Genomic DNA, 17142 nt, shown 5'->3' on the forward strand with positions numbered 1-17142 from the left:
GGGTGGTAGCTGTGCAGCTCCTGTGCTTTTGCTCCAGCTCCCTGCCTCTCCAACAGCTTCACAATCAGTGCAGCTGCATGCGTGTGGCCACTTCCTGGTTGTGAGGTCATCAGGAAGCACAGGATTGGCTGGAGCACAAATTTACGATTTGTTTAATTACCGAATTCGCTAATTACCGAATCGGTATTATGGAATCAGTAATACCGATTCGGTAATGGGAATTCGGTATTTTTATTAGCAATTTATACCGATTCGCTAACTTTTAGCGATTTTTAATCTACATCTGAAATACCTAGTTCTTAATAGCGATTCGATTAAAATCGCTATTAAGGACTCGGTATTTCGGTTTTACCTACATTGGGCCCTAAATGATTTAACAGCAAATTGGTCTCCTTCTATGAAAATAGGGAAATACTGTAATATGTATAACTTGGGCATTCAGAACCGTAATCATACTCTGTTTGCCAAGCCTTGTTACAGTATCGTCTTCGGTGGCTTTGGCTGATATTTATACAGAATAACATCAAAAGCATAGCATCAGCTCACGAGTTTTTCTTCTATCCAACGAATGAAATAGTATGTACAAAATTATTCAATTTTTTAAGGAGTTTTTGAACCTATTTTAGTCCTTACTGTACTACCACTCGAGAGGAAGCAGTTTATTTCTGTAGGACCTTCCTTCAGTAGTGTATACCATATCTTTTTGCTTATAGATAGAAAGGAGGCCCCGCTACAGAAGTTAGGAAACTCAAACTTAACTACTGTTACATCTTGGGACCTATGGCAACTCTCATGACCACGAACTTAAGTACTGGGCCTTTTGTAGATTCTTATAAAGGCTACTGGTGTTTTATACTCTCTGGGATAAATTTTGCACTCAACTATTGCTGCTAGGGGGGGGGGGAGTGAGGTTTTAGCTATAAATGCTCCGATCTTTCTCTTTTAAAAATGTGCACATAAATCACTACTACTTCTTGGTTGCTCTTTGCACAAATTGGAATACATTTTGCACTCAACCATTGCGTCTAGGGCAAAGTCAATTTTTTGTTATAAATGCTTTCGATCTTTCTTTCTTAAAATATTTTGCACATAAATCTCTGCTGCTACACGACTGCTCTTGGCACAAAATTGGATTTTCTGTGAAGTTGTTACTGTATAGAAGCTTAATATTACCAAATTGCATATGTACTCAACAAAATTTATTTTGCGGTAAAGGTTTTAATTATGTAATCGCAATTTGACTATTCCGTTATAATGGTGATAATCCCTATTAATATCCTGTTTTATCAAGTGTCCTTAACTCCCTCCGGTATATTCTTGTACATAACTCTTTGCTGCTAAAGAGAAAAACTATACTTGGACATAAACAGTGCTTGAAATGGAAAAATAGAAGTGCAGGTACTCTGTACCAGAGTATTTGTTTGTTTCTGAGAAGTGCTGGTACTCTACAATTAAAAGTATTTCGCCTCTCTTGAGAAGTGCCAGTACTCTCCCTCTCAAAATAAGAAAGTGCTGGTACTCCATACAGGACAGTACCGGCCCATTTAAAGCACTGGTCATAAAGGACATTGATCTCTCTTTTATAGAATATTTGGCATATAAACCTCTCCTGCTATGTAGTTATGATTTTTGTTCTTAAACGAAACCGTAACTTATATGAATTGCTTTTATATTGAAGTTTTATAATGACAAATTGTCTATGTATTTAACTTAACTTATTCACTGCGATAAAGAACTGAATATGCAACTGTAATCTGACTATTTTGTAATAATTGTGATTATTTTCTATATACTCCGTCCTATTCTCTATGTGGACCTCATTGGAGATCTAAATCTTAATAAACGAATTATTAATTGGAATGAGATATTTCATTTTCACTGTGTAATAGAAGCTTTTCCTACCGCTAATGTTGTTGTCGGTCAACAGCATTCACAAATGAACGCAGATCTCAAAATACGTACCAAGCCTAAGGTCCCAAAATATTTCAAGACTAACCTGTGAACGACTCATCACTCTGAACATCATGATGTTTACCACTCAGTTCACCTCTTCCCCAGTCTTTGTCTCTGTTTGTGGAAACGAAAATGCTCCTTTGCCTGTTGTACTTTACTCTATATTAAGAAAGCTAATGCCTAACTCGAATCTCTGCAGTAGCATCAGGGCCCTTGGGAGGAGTAAAACATTAACTCCTGATGTGACTCAGCCTTCAGACTCTCTTGGGGGGAGGCTGTTAAAATGTGGTTATTTAGTGGTTTAGCAATGTCCAACATAACCTTTACCTGTGATAACAATTAATAACACCGTCACTGATCATTCTAAGTGCCCATGGAGAGCAAGGGTTAGCTTGTAATCAGATTTTATGATGTGGTGGTCAAGGTGCATGCTTTGTGACACAGAAAGTTAGGTTCACTGCTGAAACCTGTGCCTAGTGGGTTATGCACACTGTAGATGCTCTGCCTCCTCTAAGAGGTTTGATCTGATGAAGTAGAGGATATTTGGCTGTGGGCGGCAAGTGATTCTAGCAGAGGACGCGGTCTCAGCCCTAATCAGTGTCCAGGGGTTCAAGAGCTCTTTCAGTTGCGCTGCATGAGAACCATCAAATCTACTGAAAACCATGAGACAATACTTCCCCTATAGTCTTACCGATACAAGTGTACTTGAAGATGGAGTAGTAAGTTGGCATGGTGCTGTGCAAAACCTCCTGCTTGGAGCCCTGAGGCCATCCTGAGTTACTATCATACCTTGATGTAATTGGGCTGCACAACTCCTCATCAGTCTTTGGAGTTTTCGTGGTTTTTTCATCTGAGTCATCTAGCAAGGTTTTCCTGCTCAAAGAGCCACCAATCATTTAATTTGCAGCCATGGCTTTTGGGGACCTTCTGGACCACATTGGCGGAATGGGACGTTTCCAGATCATCCACGTTGCACTGCTTTCCTTTCCCATTATGTTGAGTCCAATCCACAACCTTATACAGAACTTCTTGGCTGCAGTCCCTCAGCACCACTGCCACATCTACCAGGCTTATAATGCATCCCAGGACCTCAACTTCACCCAGAGCCTGAGCAATGAGGACCTTCTGAAGGTGTCCATCCCACAGGACAGCAATGGTGCACCAGAGCAGTGCCTGCGGTTCAGTTTGCTGCAGTGGGATCTCTTGGCCCCCAATGCCACGACCACCAATAAGACTGGGATGAGTGTGGAGCCCTGCAATGATGGGTGGACGTTTGACACGTCAGAGTTTAGCTCCACCATAGTCAGTCAGGTAAGGAACTAGATACTCGCAGCAGCAGCTCATGCTCACGTGTGCACATAAAACTCTCTTACCTGGTTGTTGCCTGTGGTGTTTGCTGAAATATATTGGAATTTAAAAAATCACTATTTGCAAGCTGCTGCACAGCGTGAGGATTATGGCTTGTGAAAGTTTTATGCGAGTGTCTTGATCAGGCACACTCAGATCGGGACACAGCTTGTGACAGGAAGTGATAGGATCACAGTAGACAGGGAACGGAAGAGTGATGACGAGAGACCACTTTGATATTTCTGTTTACATATTCAGTGTTTTATGAAGCGTTCTGTTGCTCCAGACCTCCGAAGTTTCAGATCAAATGAGTAGTCAGAAAATTAAAATGGCAACAACTTAGAACCAAACCTCTAATGACCCTGAGTGGGTGCTACAAGTAAGTCCCACCAAAAACAGCTTTGTTCACCCTTGTGTCCATCTATCTGTCCATTCTCCCTCACACCATGACCTACACCCATCCATTCATCTATATTCTCATTCTTTCATTCCTCAGTCACCATTCCATCCATCCATTCATCTTTTCACGCATTCATCTGTTTTCACCCACACAACCATTTGCTTGCATCCTTCAATGCTTCATTATTCCATTTATCCAATCTTTCACCATTCTATTCACACATCACTCCATTCATCCGCCCATATCCATCCTTTCACTCTTTCATCCATATTTCCTTTCTCCTATCCATCCATCCTTTCAAGCATCCTTGGGCCCTTCCGTCCATCCATGCTTTCTTTTGCCATCATTCATTCCTACATTTGTTCTTTTCAACCTCCCTTTTTACCACCCTTCTTTTTTTCCATGTTTCCTTCCACCTTTCTTTCCTTCCAACATTTCTTCCTACTTTCTTTATCCACGTTCTTCTTTCCAGTTTCTGTCGTTCATCTTCCTTTCTTTTCTCTCTTGCACTCATTTTATGTTTTGCTCTCCGCCCTTTTTCGATATTTTCATAATTTCTTTTTTGGTCTCCTGGTTCTCCTAGCAGCCCATACAACCCACTCCTCAGCACTGCCCTGATATTCCCTTAGAGCGCTGTAGGGGGATTTTCCTGTATACATGCAATTAGGAGCGGCCAATAGAATGAATTAACATTTTGGCAAGACACAGTTTATCAGGCCATAGGGACGATTGGTAACCCCAACTTTAGCTGCTGTTTCACATAACTTAGTTATAAGCAAAAATTGCATGAATCAAAAAGCGTGACAACAGGTGTGGGGATCTCGAGGATCAGGGTGGAAATGGAGACAAACAGGAGAATGTAAGAGAAGAAATGTACACGAGTGGCTTGCAGAGATTTGGGAAGGGCGCAAAAATAAATATTTCTTTTTTAATTCTATTTTTATTAATTTCTATAATGACAGTAACAGTTCTTATGCAAGCAAAGGCAGTGAACCCCCCCACCTCCCAGGACTCCCAATCAAATATATTGCACAGTAATGAGATGCGTCCGCAAAATGAACACCCCCAAATAAAGAACAGGATGCTGCTTGTATGCAGCCCAGCATACTACTGAGCAGATCCTAGGGCATTACAAGATGGCACCGTAGCCAACACACCAATCGGCTTCTCCTCCTTGATCAAGGAGGTCTGTTATTCAGAAGATCTAGGGCCATATGTATCAATACATTTCCCCATAGACACAGAAATGGCAAAACCCTTTGATACATCTGGTCCCCAGTCTTTTAGTCACCATTTCAGTCCATTCCACCAGACCTTCCGTCAATTTCTCGTCACGTTTTATCAACTTAATATGTTGTTCGTCTGCCAACGCCTACTTCTGTAAATGTCTGTGCCACTTCCCAAACTCAGTCGGCTGCCACGCCACCGAATGAATCGGTCTGTGACGTCTTGTCTTGTCTTGTCTTGCCAGCACGGGCTGCCAGCGCTAACATGTGCAAACCCTCAGTTTATATCCTTTCTTGAAAGGAAATACAGACATTTTTTGACGTGTGCCCCCGGTGCGACCAAAATCCCATCTGGTCCCAAAATCACTATTCACGGGAAGCTCCAGACAACATCCCAAAAAGAGGCCCTGTGTTCCCCGCATCTCCCACACACAGCATATCCATGAGGATTCATCTGGACCAATCTGGGGGGGGGGGGGGGGGGCGAGGGATTGGAGATACGTTTGATGTAGGAAGTGGAAGTGGATTTGCTTAAATCTGGTGTTCGGGGAGACACCTTTTACCTGTATGCAAGCTCCTCTACAGACACCGGCCCTCAGAGGCTTGGGGCAGTCATCTGCCAATCTATGGTAGGCCCTGCCCATATTTCCCTTTCTATCCTTCACCGGGGCTTAGTATGTGTGATCAACCTTTTACATTCCCCTAATCCTAACCGCTGTTTGATGAACTAATGCTCTGACGCAGCCTCAGGGAAGGTAGGCCAAATACCTTTTACGGTATGTACTATAGGTGTATAATGCAGGACCTGCCCGGGACCCACACAAAACCATTCCTGAAATTGGACGGAGAGAGAAATCTGCCCATCAAATGCAAGTCCCTATAGTTACAACCCCCCTTTCCAGTCACGAAAGGACGTCTCTCTGTGTGATCTTGAACAGTCTCAATATCCAGAAGTGGGTGTCTACTGCAAACAGGAATCTCTTGAGCAACCGCACCACTATTATATGCCATACCTCACCCATTTCTACATCCGGCAAGCCAGGGCAGTTTCAGTACCTTCAGCTTTACTCTACTTCGCTTACTCGCCAAACCAGAAAAATAGACCTTTAAACAGAAAGATACTGGATCATTATTTTCCAGATTCTACTAGTAAAAGAAGTCAAGACTGAAGATCTGGTAACTGAAATGAACATCTATTAAGATAAAACAAAATCAGAATATCAATACAGTCGCTCTTGACATCTCACCTCTCCCCAGAGGTCATGAAGTGAGGAATGCATGTATGGGTTTATGTATAAGCGAATGCAATGGGGTTAACATGGTGCAAAGATAGCAAGAAAGCAAAAAAGGACTGTACTACAAAAGAGTAGGAGGAAAGGAAAAAACAAAAGGAGAAATAACTCGGTATTGCATTCAAAATGAAGGAGAGAAAAGTGGGGAGTAAAAGTCCTAGTCCAGGGAAAACTGAGGGTTATGCTCAAGAGTAATGTGGTGCTTCTTAAAGAGGTGGGCTTTAAATCCTTTTTGATTTGCAGGAGCGAGGGTACACGTCTGAGGTGATGGGAAATGCTATCACAGGTCATTCATTTGTAAAAGGAGAAAGTGCACCTTCAAATGTTCTAGGTTTTGAGACAATGTTATGGCTCGTTGCATTATTTTGACCAATAGATACCGTTAGCCCACCGATATAAGGACAGCAGGTAGTAAGTTCCCTCTTCAGTGGGGTCAGCGTCGAAACAGGAATATAGGTGGGAAGCCATATCCCAAATTCAGGTGGGTCACAACCTGGGCTTGAATTAGTATTCTGAATTTGTCCTTCAATGTCTTCAACGGTGCAAGCTGGTGCAGTGCAGTCTTGGGTCTGAAATAAGTGTACGTCTCAAAATATGTACATTTTCTGAATCCAAATGATTTGTCAGTAGAGGAGCGCTAAAAAGCGAACCAATCTAGTATTATACGTAATAGCAAGTATGGGATCTGTGCTTGTGTGTTGCTGTTTGTGCAGGCCAGAAATTAGTTTTTGTTAAGTGCTTGTCATCCCACCATGAAGGAAAGCAACACAGCTATTCAGTTCATTATCTTGAAAGGCAGAACACAATTAATAAAACCAGGAAACGATTCATTCGCTCCTAACAAAATAAAATGTGGATTTCAACAGGAATATGCCCTTTTTATTCAATTTGTATATCGAATCCTTAGGAGCATTGCTCAACAACACTAGTGTTATGATCCACCAATATGCAGATGATATGCAGTTATACCCAAACGTGACATTGACCAATGATCAGCTCAAATTACAGATCACTCTAAGAAAAATACACCATTGGATGGAGTAAGTCTGCTTTTAACTAAACCCCCCAAACCAGATTATCTTATATCCAGAAAAGACAACAACATCGAACCATCATTAATTACACAACTAACAAACCTAGGATAGTAAACAACGTTTACAACGCATCGTTTACAACGCATCGTTTACAACGCATGCCATTACAATGCAAGTCATTACAACAACGCGCTGTTACATCGCATGCCATTACTACGCAAGTCGTTACAATGACTTACTGTAGGGGGCAGAAGGTGTTGGATTTTCAATCCAATACCTTCCCTACTGTTGCACACACTATTATACTATTCCAAACTCCTGTGCCCCCCCACAGCAAGCCGTTGTAACATCTTGTGTTATAGTGGCATGCGATGTAACAACGCGTCGTTGTAATGATTTGCGTTGTAATGGCTTGCGCTGTAAACGCCTGCATTGTAACGAGTGCTATTCATCTGGGATACGTTCTACCTCCCAACACTACTGTCACAACGCTAGGTTTCAGTCTTTATGTGAACCTTCCTGACTTTCCTTTGGTGCATCCAGAGTTGTTTTATTTAGCTGTTTTTCCCTACCACCTCTTGATATACCCTCTGGTTGAAGGGCACTGCCTGGAACCCCCGGTAGCAAATCCCGGTCAAAGCACGCCGATCACAGGATAGCTGTGCAGCTTCCTCCGCCCACACTTCACCTCCGCGTTGGAGACAAACAGCCGCAGCCGCCCAGATTTCTTCACGCTGTGCCGGACGCTTCATGCGCATTGGACAGGAGGTTTTCAACCGGACCTGCAAAGATCTTCAGCCCCTTGTCGCTCCCTCCACCCAAACGGATCCCCTCACTGCTCTGTGCATCGCTGCGCACCACTGCCGGACCACTGAAAAGGTAGGACAGTTCCCAACCCACTCAGTCGCCGGCCACCATGTGCCCCCACCAATATTTAGACGATTTGCAGTCATACCCAAAAGTGACACAGACCAATGATCTACTCAAATTACAGATCACTCTTAAAAAATACACCATTGGATGGAGTAAGTCTGCTATTAACTAATTCCCCCAAACCGGATTTTTTTTATATCTAGAAAAGACAACAACATGGAACCATCATTAATTACACAACTAACAAATCTAGGATACGTTCTATCTATCAACACTACTGTCCCAACACTAGGTTTCAGTTATGACTGTTCCTTATGAATCCTAATGTTAACATATTGGCAAACTATGCACATTTCTATCTACACCAATCAAAGTAAATAGCTCACTTACTGTCTCACAAACAATTGAGAATTGCTGTTCACGCTCTGGTTGTACCCAGAATTCACTCACTCAAACGTGACTGGTTGCCAGCATCCAAACTATCCCTTTTCCATGCCGTTCTTCGTGCCACAGTGCCACTCATCACTGAGGAAAAAAAGATTCAAACACATGTCCCTAATTCTAAGAGATCGTCACTGGCTCACTCTTGAAGCCAGGGTAAATTTCAAAAGATCCTACCTCGCATACACAGCACTCCAGCAATATAAACCCATTAATCAAGCATATGTAATGCTTGTCTCAGGAGGAATAAGACAATTCAGGTGCAGAAATTCTCTCTAGTTTGGATACACCAAAAGTTTGATTCTCTGCAGCCCTAAAACAATCCTTATCAGCTGCAGCTCTAATTGCTTGAAACTCTCTGCCCCTGTGACTGAGGACATGGTATCGTTCAGAAAAGATCTAAAAACTCACCTCTGCAGAACCTACTTCAGAGACCTTCAACCTTATGATCTCGAGCTCTTAATGAGCGTTAAAGAAGATGCCACGCCCATTGCTGAAACCAGACCTTGAGATTAAGAGTTTGAAGTCTGAGTTAGGAGGTTACTGTCTCTCTTTTTCTCTCTCTCTCTCCTTCAAAGTACTCTATCCTCGCTTCCCTTTTTCTTCTCAGCCCTCTGCAAGTTCCCTTGTTTAAAAAAAATGTATTTGCTGCATTCAGCCCATTGTTCTATGTAAAGTGCTTAAATAGCTGTTGGTGACATCGTGCTATATAAAACTATTAAATAAATAAATACATAAAATCAACTTGTGACCTTACAATTTTCAGGTGCATTGTGTGGCATCTGAATCTGTGGGAGCAATTCGAAATGGGCTTAATATAAAGACTGAGGTGAGATCTTGTGCCAGTTAGAGAATGACTGGAACCTTTGCGGATGACCATCTGGACAAAATGGTGGCAGTTTGATTGATATGAGGTGCACCATTGAAGTACCATATCTGCGAATCCCATGTGACTTTGCATTGTGGGTTCCAGGGCCTGGAAGTGCCAAGAAGCATGGATGACCTGATCAAGAGGTGTAAAAAGTTTCACCTACCACTTGGGTGTTTGTGATCATAAAGGGAGAGGAGTTGGCCTAACGGCTAGAGCGCTCGACCTCGGACCTGGGGAACTGGGTTCGAGTCTCGGTAATGACGCTGATCATCTTGTGATTCTGGGCAAATAACTTAATCTCCCCGTGCCTAACAAAAACATGAATGCGTGTTCTCATGTAATGCAACTGGTGCTATGTAAAGCGCTCTGATACCTGATTGGATTCGGGTCAAGTTCGCGCTAGATAAAACTCTACTAAAAATAAAATAAAGGTGCATCATGACTGAAATGGAAATTGTATTCATTCAGGAAGTGATTCCCATTGATTCAGGAGTGCAGATTGTGGGAGATATCTTTGTCTAATTTCTGTCTGGTGCTTAGCGAATGCATGCTTGCTTTGTGAGTGGGGATGTCATCAGGGTCCATATTTGGTTTCTTCTCGAATGTTAAGAGTCCTCCAGTTTTAAGCCAGTTGGGAATGTTTCAATTACTTACTGGTAATCTTCATTACCCCGCTGCATAGCCAACCTTGTCCCGGCCCTTACCTTTTGGGGATGTGGGCTGGGACTAGGAGGGCTAGATGAGGGGGTAAGGTTTCAGTTATTTACCAGTAATCTTCATTACCACAAATCCTAGCCCTACTAGTCCAGTCCATATCGCTAAAAGGTAGGGACTGGGATGAGGAGGACTAGATGAGAGGGTAATGATGTTTTCTGAAAAGTTTTTATATACTGCAAACTCTGCCCAAAGGCATTCGAGCACTTTGCATGAGCACCAGTTTACATTACACATGGTCAGGTACTTTTTTTGTTTTGATTTTAGGCACATAAAAATTAAGGGCCAGTTTTATCAAGGGTTTGTGTTAACCTTGCACTACACAAGGTGATGCAATGTCAACGCAAGCCCTTAAGTGAGATTTACTATGCCCTGCAGAACCACCTTGCGTGGCTCTGCGTTGCATAGTAAATCTGAAGTAAAGCAAGGCAGTGCCAGTCGCTGCCTTGTGTTACTCTGCCCTGGGACGATGATCAATGGGTGGATCATGGTTTTCAGCACATTCTCAGATCCACTAACACTAGTGAACCTGGGAACGAGTCAAATAGGTACTCCTTCCCAGGGGAGGCGTTACAAGGAGAAATAATAGTAATTCTCATTGTGTTTTCTTCTTTCTAAGGGTGCTGCAATCTGCAGCACATTTTGTGCAGAAAGGTGTCCCTTCTTGAACAAAAACAATCCTAGGTGTAACACAGGCACCCTTACAACATAGCACGAGCGGGTCTATGTTGCCGCGAGGCTGCACTCAGTACGCCAGCACAGGGCGAGAGCAGGAATGCGTCATATCAAAGTAGATATGGCATGTTCCTCCCCTTTCTCTGTCACACCACGCTGAGCAGCACGTTGTCTTGCTGTGTTGGGCTACATGACTTTTCAATAATAAATCTGGCCCTGAGTGATTTCCCCAGAATCGCAGGATGTTGAGCCATCTTGCGCTTGAACCTGGTTCCTCAGTTCTAAAGTCTTCAGTTAGGCCACATCTCCTCCCTTTGCCTTTGGTGAGGGAGAGGACAGATTCTCCATAGGTCGACTACACAATATTGGAGGATAGAATGTTGTTTATATAGCGCCAAGTAGCCCTGATAAAGCATGCAGGCAATACTTTTCTCAGTGGAATGCTTACTACATTTGTCATGCATAAAGAATTACATCTTTCTTTAAATTTTTTATTGGATTTCGGCAAACAAATCCAGCCATGGAAACAGCAAAACGAGGAGATATTAAACATAACTCCTCATCACGCCAGGGTAAGACCAGGTTTTCCCTGGTCTTAATTTGTGCGCTGGCCCGTATTTATGTCACCCTTGTAAATATGGGGCAGTGTTAAAATCAGTCGGTTTTGCAGTGGAACACCCACCACAACACCCATTGCCCGCCCCTTTCACACTAAAGATAGCGTGAAAGGGTGCCTTATTCACAAGGCGGCATTAAGCCATCACAAGGCGGTGTTAAGCCACATTACGTGACTTAATGCCACCTTGTGAATAAAGCAAAGCCTTTATCGCCACCACAACGTCGAGAAAAGTGATGTTATGGTGGTGCAAGGGGCTTGTAAATATGCCCCATTGTGACATTAGAACAAGGAAAAAACCATTGTTGCGGTGTGTTGTAGTCTCATCCAGTACAGATGTGTAGGTCTAGTGTACAGGCTCTGACTATGCAGGACACAAACATATCATTAATATGTACAAAAAAGAAAACTACTGCTAACTCTATCAGGGTCCTGCTGTGTCCTTTTGGTATTACTGCATACATCATTTTTCAATCCACATGCCAGCAGCGTTTTAAACTCCTCCAGTGGTAATCCAGGTTCAAACACACAGAGTTCAGGATCTATCACAGGGTGAGGGCTGGGGGTGGTTCTCCTCACCCTCAGCCCATCTACTGACCTCATGCTTCCAGTACGACACAGATGGAGCTGAACTTGATTACCAGTACATTGTGATTTTGTGCTTGGCTTGTATTATGGCCAAATTAATCGGTTTAATGTCTTGCACTTTTGAGGCCGCAACACAATACCAAGGAGACATATGCGAAGTGAATTCGGGAGAGTATGTAGCCTTAAGGCTAGAGTGGGCGACCTCGAAGCTGGGGAACTGGGTTCGAGTCTCTACAACGACGTTCAACATCCTGTGATTCTGGGCAAATCACTTAATCTCCCCGTGCCTAACAAAAATGAATGTGTCCATCTGTAAGGAAGCTGGTGCTCATGTAAAGCGCTCTGATACCCAATGTCTCGAGTCTAGTTCGCGCTATATAAAACTCTAAAAAAAAATATTAAAGGTTCATTCTACTTGTCACTGTTAGCAGAAAGGCAATTAGCTCTCTCCAAGCCAGACTAGTGAATACAACATGATAAAATCAGCATCCTCCTCGCTGCATCTGGAACAGTGCATGTGTGATGGGTCTTATATTTTCCCAATTATCTTAGGCGTTATGCTGATCTAGTGGATGTAATTGAATTAATTAAACGAGTTGAAAGCATGTATTATGCAAAGTTCCACCCTGAAACAGGTTCCCAACAACAGGAATCTCTGTCTCAGCTGCAATGGTTTATGAGCCCGGTACATCAGTACTTGGAACCCACAATAAGGGCTAAGCTGCAATTCTACCAGAGGTGCAACTAGAGACAAATTTAGGGGTGGGCTACTAAATATTTTGGGGGGGGGGCTGATTCTTCCAGCAATAGGCAGACTAGAGATGTAGGGGCTCTAAGAAGGGGTGAAACACAACAAAAGCCTCATTTACAAGTAAATGGTCTTTTAAAGACCTGTGAAGTACTCGGGCGCAGCTGTGTGAGTGCCCAGGAAGCTGTCTCAGCCTGGGCTAACGCAAACAACGGGGGGGAGGCTGAAGCCCTTTGAGCCCAATGGGCTTTGCAGGCCTGAATGCTACCAAGTGCATACAGAATGCAGCAGTTTTTGGAGTTATCTCTTGGTGGACCTCTTATCCTAAAGAATAGAATCTGTGAACAGTGGTTGCACAGCTCTTGTTCAGATATTTCAGCCCTTCTGGTTGTGTCAGGACTAGCAAGGATGCCAGCCACTGTAGATGGGTTAGAACGAAGTATTATTCAAAGTGTGGGTCTATCAAGTCTCCTCCACGATAGGAATTATGTGTTTGCTCAGGGCCACTAGTTTTCTTCCCTATTCCACAATAGATCTAACAGCAAGGACTGCAACATGTGAAATCTACAAGCTGCTCACAGGGGTACTGTGATCAAATATGCAAAGCTGTTTAATAACAGGGAACATTACCATCCTGGTTAGAGCCATACAACTCACAATGGATAACAGGAGACATCTCTAAAACATTACACAAACCAGTAATGCTGCAGTGACTCTCGGTAAGTTCCCCTCATGTATGTCCTGATCAGTATGGTATATATTTACGGAGAGAAACCTCAACTTGTTCAGGGATCATCTTAATTACACATTCAGTCGAATGCATGACTGTGATTGGCCATCTCTATGCAATGAGAAAAGGCATGATTTACCCCAATTTGATGTAAGCACAGATAGCTTTGTAAATGTATGCAGTAGGGCATCAAATTTGCGTGCATCCCAAAAGAAGTCAGCAAGATAGAGTAGGACATCATCAGCATAAAGAGATATAATGTGGAAAGTACTACATATCTGCACCCAACTTGAGGCTCTCTCCCATCTAACCTGACAATCCAACCGCTCCATGCCAGGGCATTAAAGAAGCAGTGACAGTGGGCATCCTTGTGGTGCTTCTTCGTATTTTCCAGCTGCCCAAAATCACCTTCCCAATGAGTACCTGGTCATCTGGTGTGTATACAGTAGATGTATCCACCTCATATATTTGGCCAAAACACAAGGTTCGTAACACACAGTGGAAGTTACTCTACTCCATTATATCTGCGTTCGTATTGATTCCAAGCATGGCCACTGCAGCATTCAGCCAGTCCTGTGGAAGCTTGCTAATGATGCAGAACAGCTTATTTAAAATTTAGGGAAGTACTGCTTCCAGGAATAATACATACACTTCATCTACGTAAACAAGATTCTGAAAACCACCTGGATGCTGTTCACAATAATCTCAGTCAGCATCTTATAATTGCCATCTAACAGTGACAGAGGTCAATATGAAGTCCTATCCAGTTAGGCCCTGTCCGGATTCAGGACCAAGGCAGGGACAGTCTTAGAGGATTTAGGGGGAATTGACCCCTTTCAAGCTAAGAGGTACATACCTCAAGAAGGTCAGGAGCTTGTAGTTGTTCATAATTCTTATAAAATTCAGACACGGTGCCATCTGTCCCATAGGTATTACCAGTCAAACATGATCTGCTATTTTGCTCATTGAGATCAGTATATCAAGATCCTCACTGTCCTCTGGAGAGACAACTAGCAATATTTCAACCATTCAGGCATCCTTCAGCATTGAACCATATTCACCCCTTCATCCAGGAACCAAAATTAGGTACATTTAACATTTCCATATATTTCTATAAGACTGCAGGTATTTTCTTACAAATGGATTTCTCTTCAATAAAAATCCTAAAGTTACATTTAACTGGTCTGTATGCTGAACACTGCTCAGTTTCTTTATCAAGTTTGTGGATAAAGGTAATATCTGCTTCTCACATTGAAGGAGCAACTTCAGATGCCCTGTCATAGGAGTTAAAAAGGGAGGCTATATGTTTTGCCAAACAAGGAAGGAAGTAAAATAGAACGGTAAATCCATCCGGACCAGCTCATCTCTTTTGCTGATTTTTTTAATTTACAATGCTTTGATGGGATTGTTTAACTCCTCTTTTAATTAGGGAGGGAGCCTCATGATTCCACAATTTTGTACATAATGTTCTATAAGATATTCTTCTTGTCAGTATGGTGAGTAAAGCTGTTGTTAGAATTACCTAAATGCTTCCCTCTCTTCTTCCTCTTCCTGGGTAAATAATCTCCATATAATATGATTCATTTTCATGTATCTTTTTGCCTTTTGTGAACCAAGCTGTCTGGCCAAAAGAGTGCCTGTTTTATTACCTTATGTCAAAGAAATTAAGTCGTAGCTTTAATAGGGTTCTTTCTGTTCTTAAAACATTAAATTGGCCTTGTAAGATTGTTATTTGTCTACAGCAGAAGAGGGAGGACTTTCGTTTATATTATGTTTCTAACATTTTTAACTCTTCAACCAGTTTGCCCTCCAACAGTCTGTATTCCTTTTTTAGAATCCATCTTTGCATTTGCTTCCATTTCTGTGTTGCTTGAAGGCATCCCATCTGGTCCCTACAGAGACATAGCACTTTCAATTAACTTCTGTTATTTTGTGGGTTAGTTCCTGCCTCAAGACTGAAACCATAAGTAAGTCAGGGGGCATATGCTGATAACTCACTGTTGGACCATATGGTCTGTGGCCCAATATGGCTATTATATACCCATGATAAGATAGGGAAGTATCTGAGATACTTGCAGAGATTAGTCTGCACATATTATTCAGGGACTAAAGTCAACATTTGAATATGCCCTGTGAACATGGGAGAAAAAAACATTTGCATCAGCTATCAAAGTTCACCAGGCATCTTCCAGGCCCCATTCCACCATTGACATTTTCAACTTTTTCAAGGCTACTCCCATAGTTTGCTAAGATTGGGATCCCAGGTTAGATTAAAGTCTTGTCCCCAGATCACCTTATATGTGGTCTTTTCATGAGTTTATTAATGGTCCTCTTTAAAAACCGGTCTTGATCTGTGTTTGGGGTGTAAACTGTTTGTGTATGTGATGGATAAGTGGGCCCTCCGTGTACTCTTAGTAAAGTCCCCCTGGATCCTTAGCTACTTCTATCTTCTCTCCTCCCATATTGTGTTGCCAACCCCCGCTATTATGGAGGATCCCACTGCCTAGCTCTGCGTTGGGTAAGCCATATGCTTCATCCTAAATTGACCATTATGGTGAGGTGGGTCTCCTCAAAAAATATGTGAAGTGATATTATTTTTAAAGTGCTTGACTAATTATATACCATTGTCTATGATCTCCATGAAGTGTCTAGTATTGAGAAGCTGCTTACGTAAATTAGGAGTTCCTTGTATGCCCTTAAGAAACCAGAGCAAGGTAACAAACAAGAAATAACTAAAACTATTAATTCATCAAAGCATCAAACTGTCTCAATGAATCCTGGGTCCAAATGTATGGTTTGTTTGCCCGCCCCAAATATTTTTCACCTCTCTTGCAATACTCATCCAATCTAAGTTTTTCAACATATTTTTCATTTCACAACTCTTTTTTCTGTTTCTTTTGTTACACACAAATTCTCTCTTCCCCATCCCTATTTTAGTTTATAGTCAGAGAGTAATCATCATTTTCTTAACCACAAAGATTTCTCATCTATGCAGATTTGAATTTTTGCATGTGTCATTTTCTTCTTCATTAGGGTTGTCCTTTCCTCCCCACCACCTCAGGGATCTACTTTTTCTTTCTCCTGCTGATAAATTCACAGGTTTCAAACATTTGAGTATTTTCTCTAAATCTTCGATGGTTATTCAGAACCCTTCCAAGTAAACTGCAGTTGGGAAGGTCCCTCTGTACTTTACTTTGTTTTCAATAAGTAGCATTATTTCTTTCAATTATTTTCTTTTTTGAGAGTGGTAAAGGACAAGCCTTGGTAATGAACATTTTTGACCTTTTGAACTGGGATTGTTCTATCTGCCAGGCTTTCTTGATAAGTTCCTCCTTCACACTATAATCAGCTACGTTTGTGACAATGGTCCTTGAGTGGTTTGCAGCAATGTCAGTTTTCCCTCCTGCTCTTTCAGCTCGGATAATATCTACCTTCTCTTCTTGAGAGCTCTGGAGGATGTACTAAAAAAAATATCTGCAAGAACTTGCAGATATTTTCTCCCTCATATCCTTCTTTTAAGGTTCAAAATTATACATTCCCTTTATATGATCTGTTCACATGGACCTTGCTCTTGACTAGTTATTATTTGGTTCTACATTTCCAGATCTGCTAGGAAGGAGGCGGGCCACTGCTT

General features: G+C 42.1%; 1 pseudogene across 1 annotated transcript in view; it reads left to right on the top strand.

Annotated features, from left to right (window-relative positions):
- The first annotated feature begins 2571 nt into the window (after nt 1–2571).
- Nucleotides 2572–17142, top strand: part of LOC146798600 (solute carrier family 22 member 6-A-like) — a 540325-nt pseudogene continuing 525754 nt past the window's right edge. Inside the window, exon 1 of the transcript XR_014969190.1 lies at nt 2572–3264. The product of XR_014969190.1 is annotated as a solute carrier family 22 member 6-A-like (transcript). The remainder of the gene's footprint in view (nt 3265–17142) is intronic.

The sequence above is a fragment of the Triturus cristatus genome, chromosome 9 (assembly GCF_964204655.1).
Source record: "Triturus cristatus chromosome 9, aTriCri1.1, whole genome shotgun sequence".
NCBI classification, from domain to species: Eukaryota; Metazoa; Chordata; class Amphibia; order Caudata; family Salamandridae; genus Triturus; species Triturus cristatus.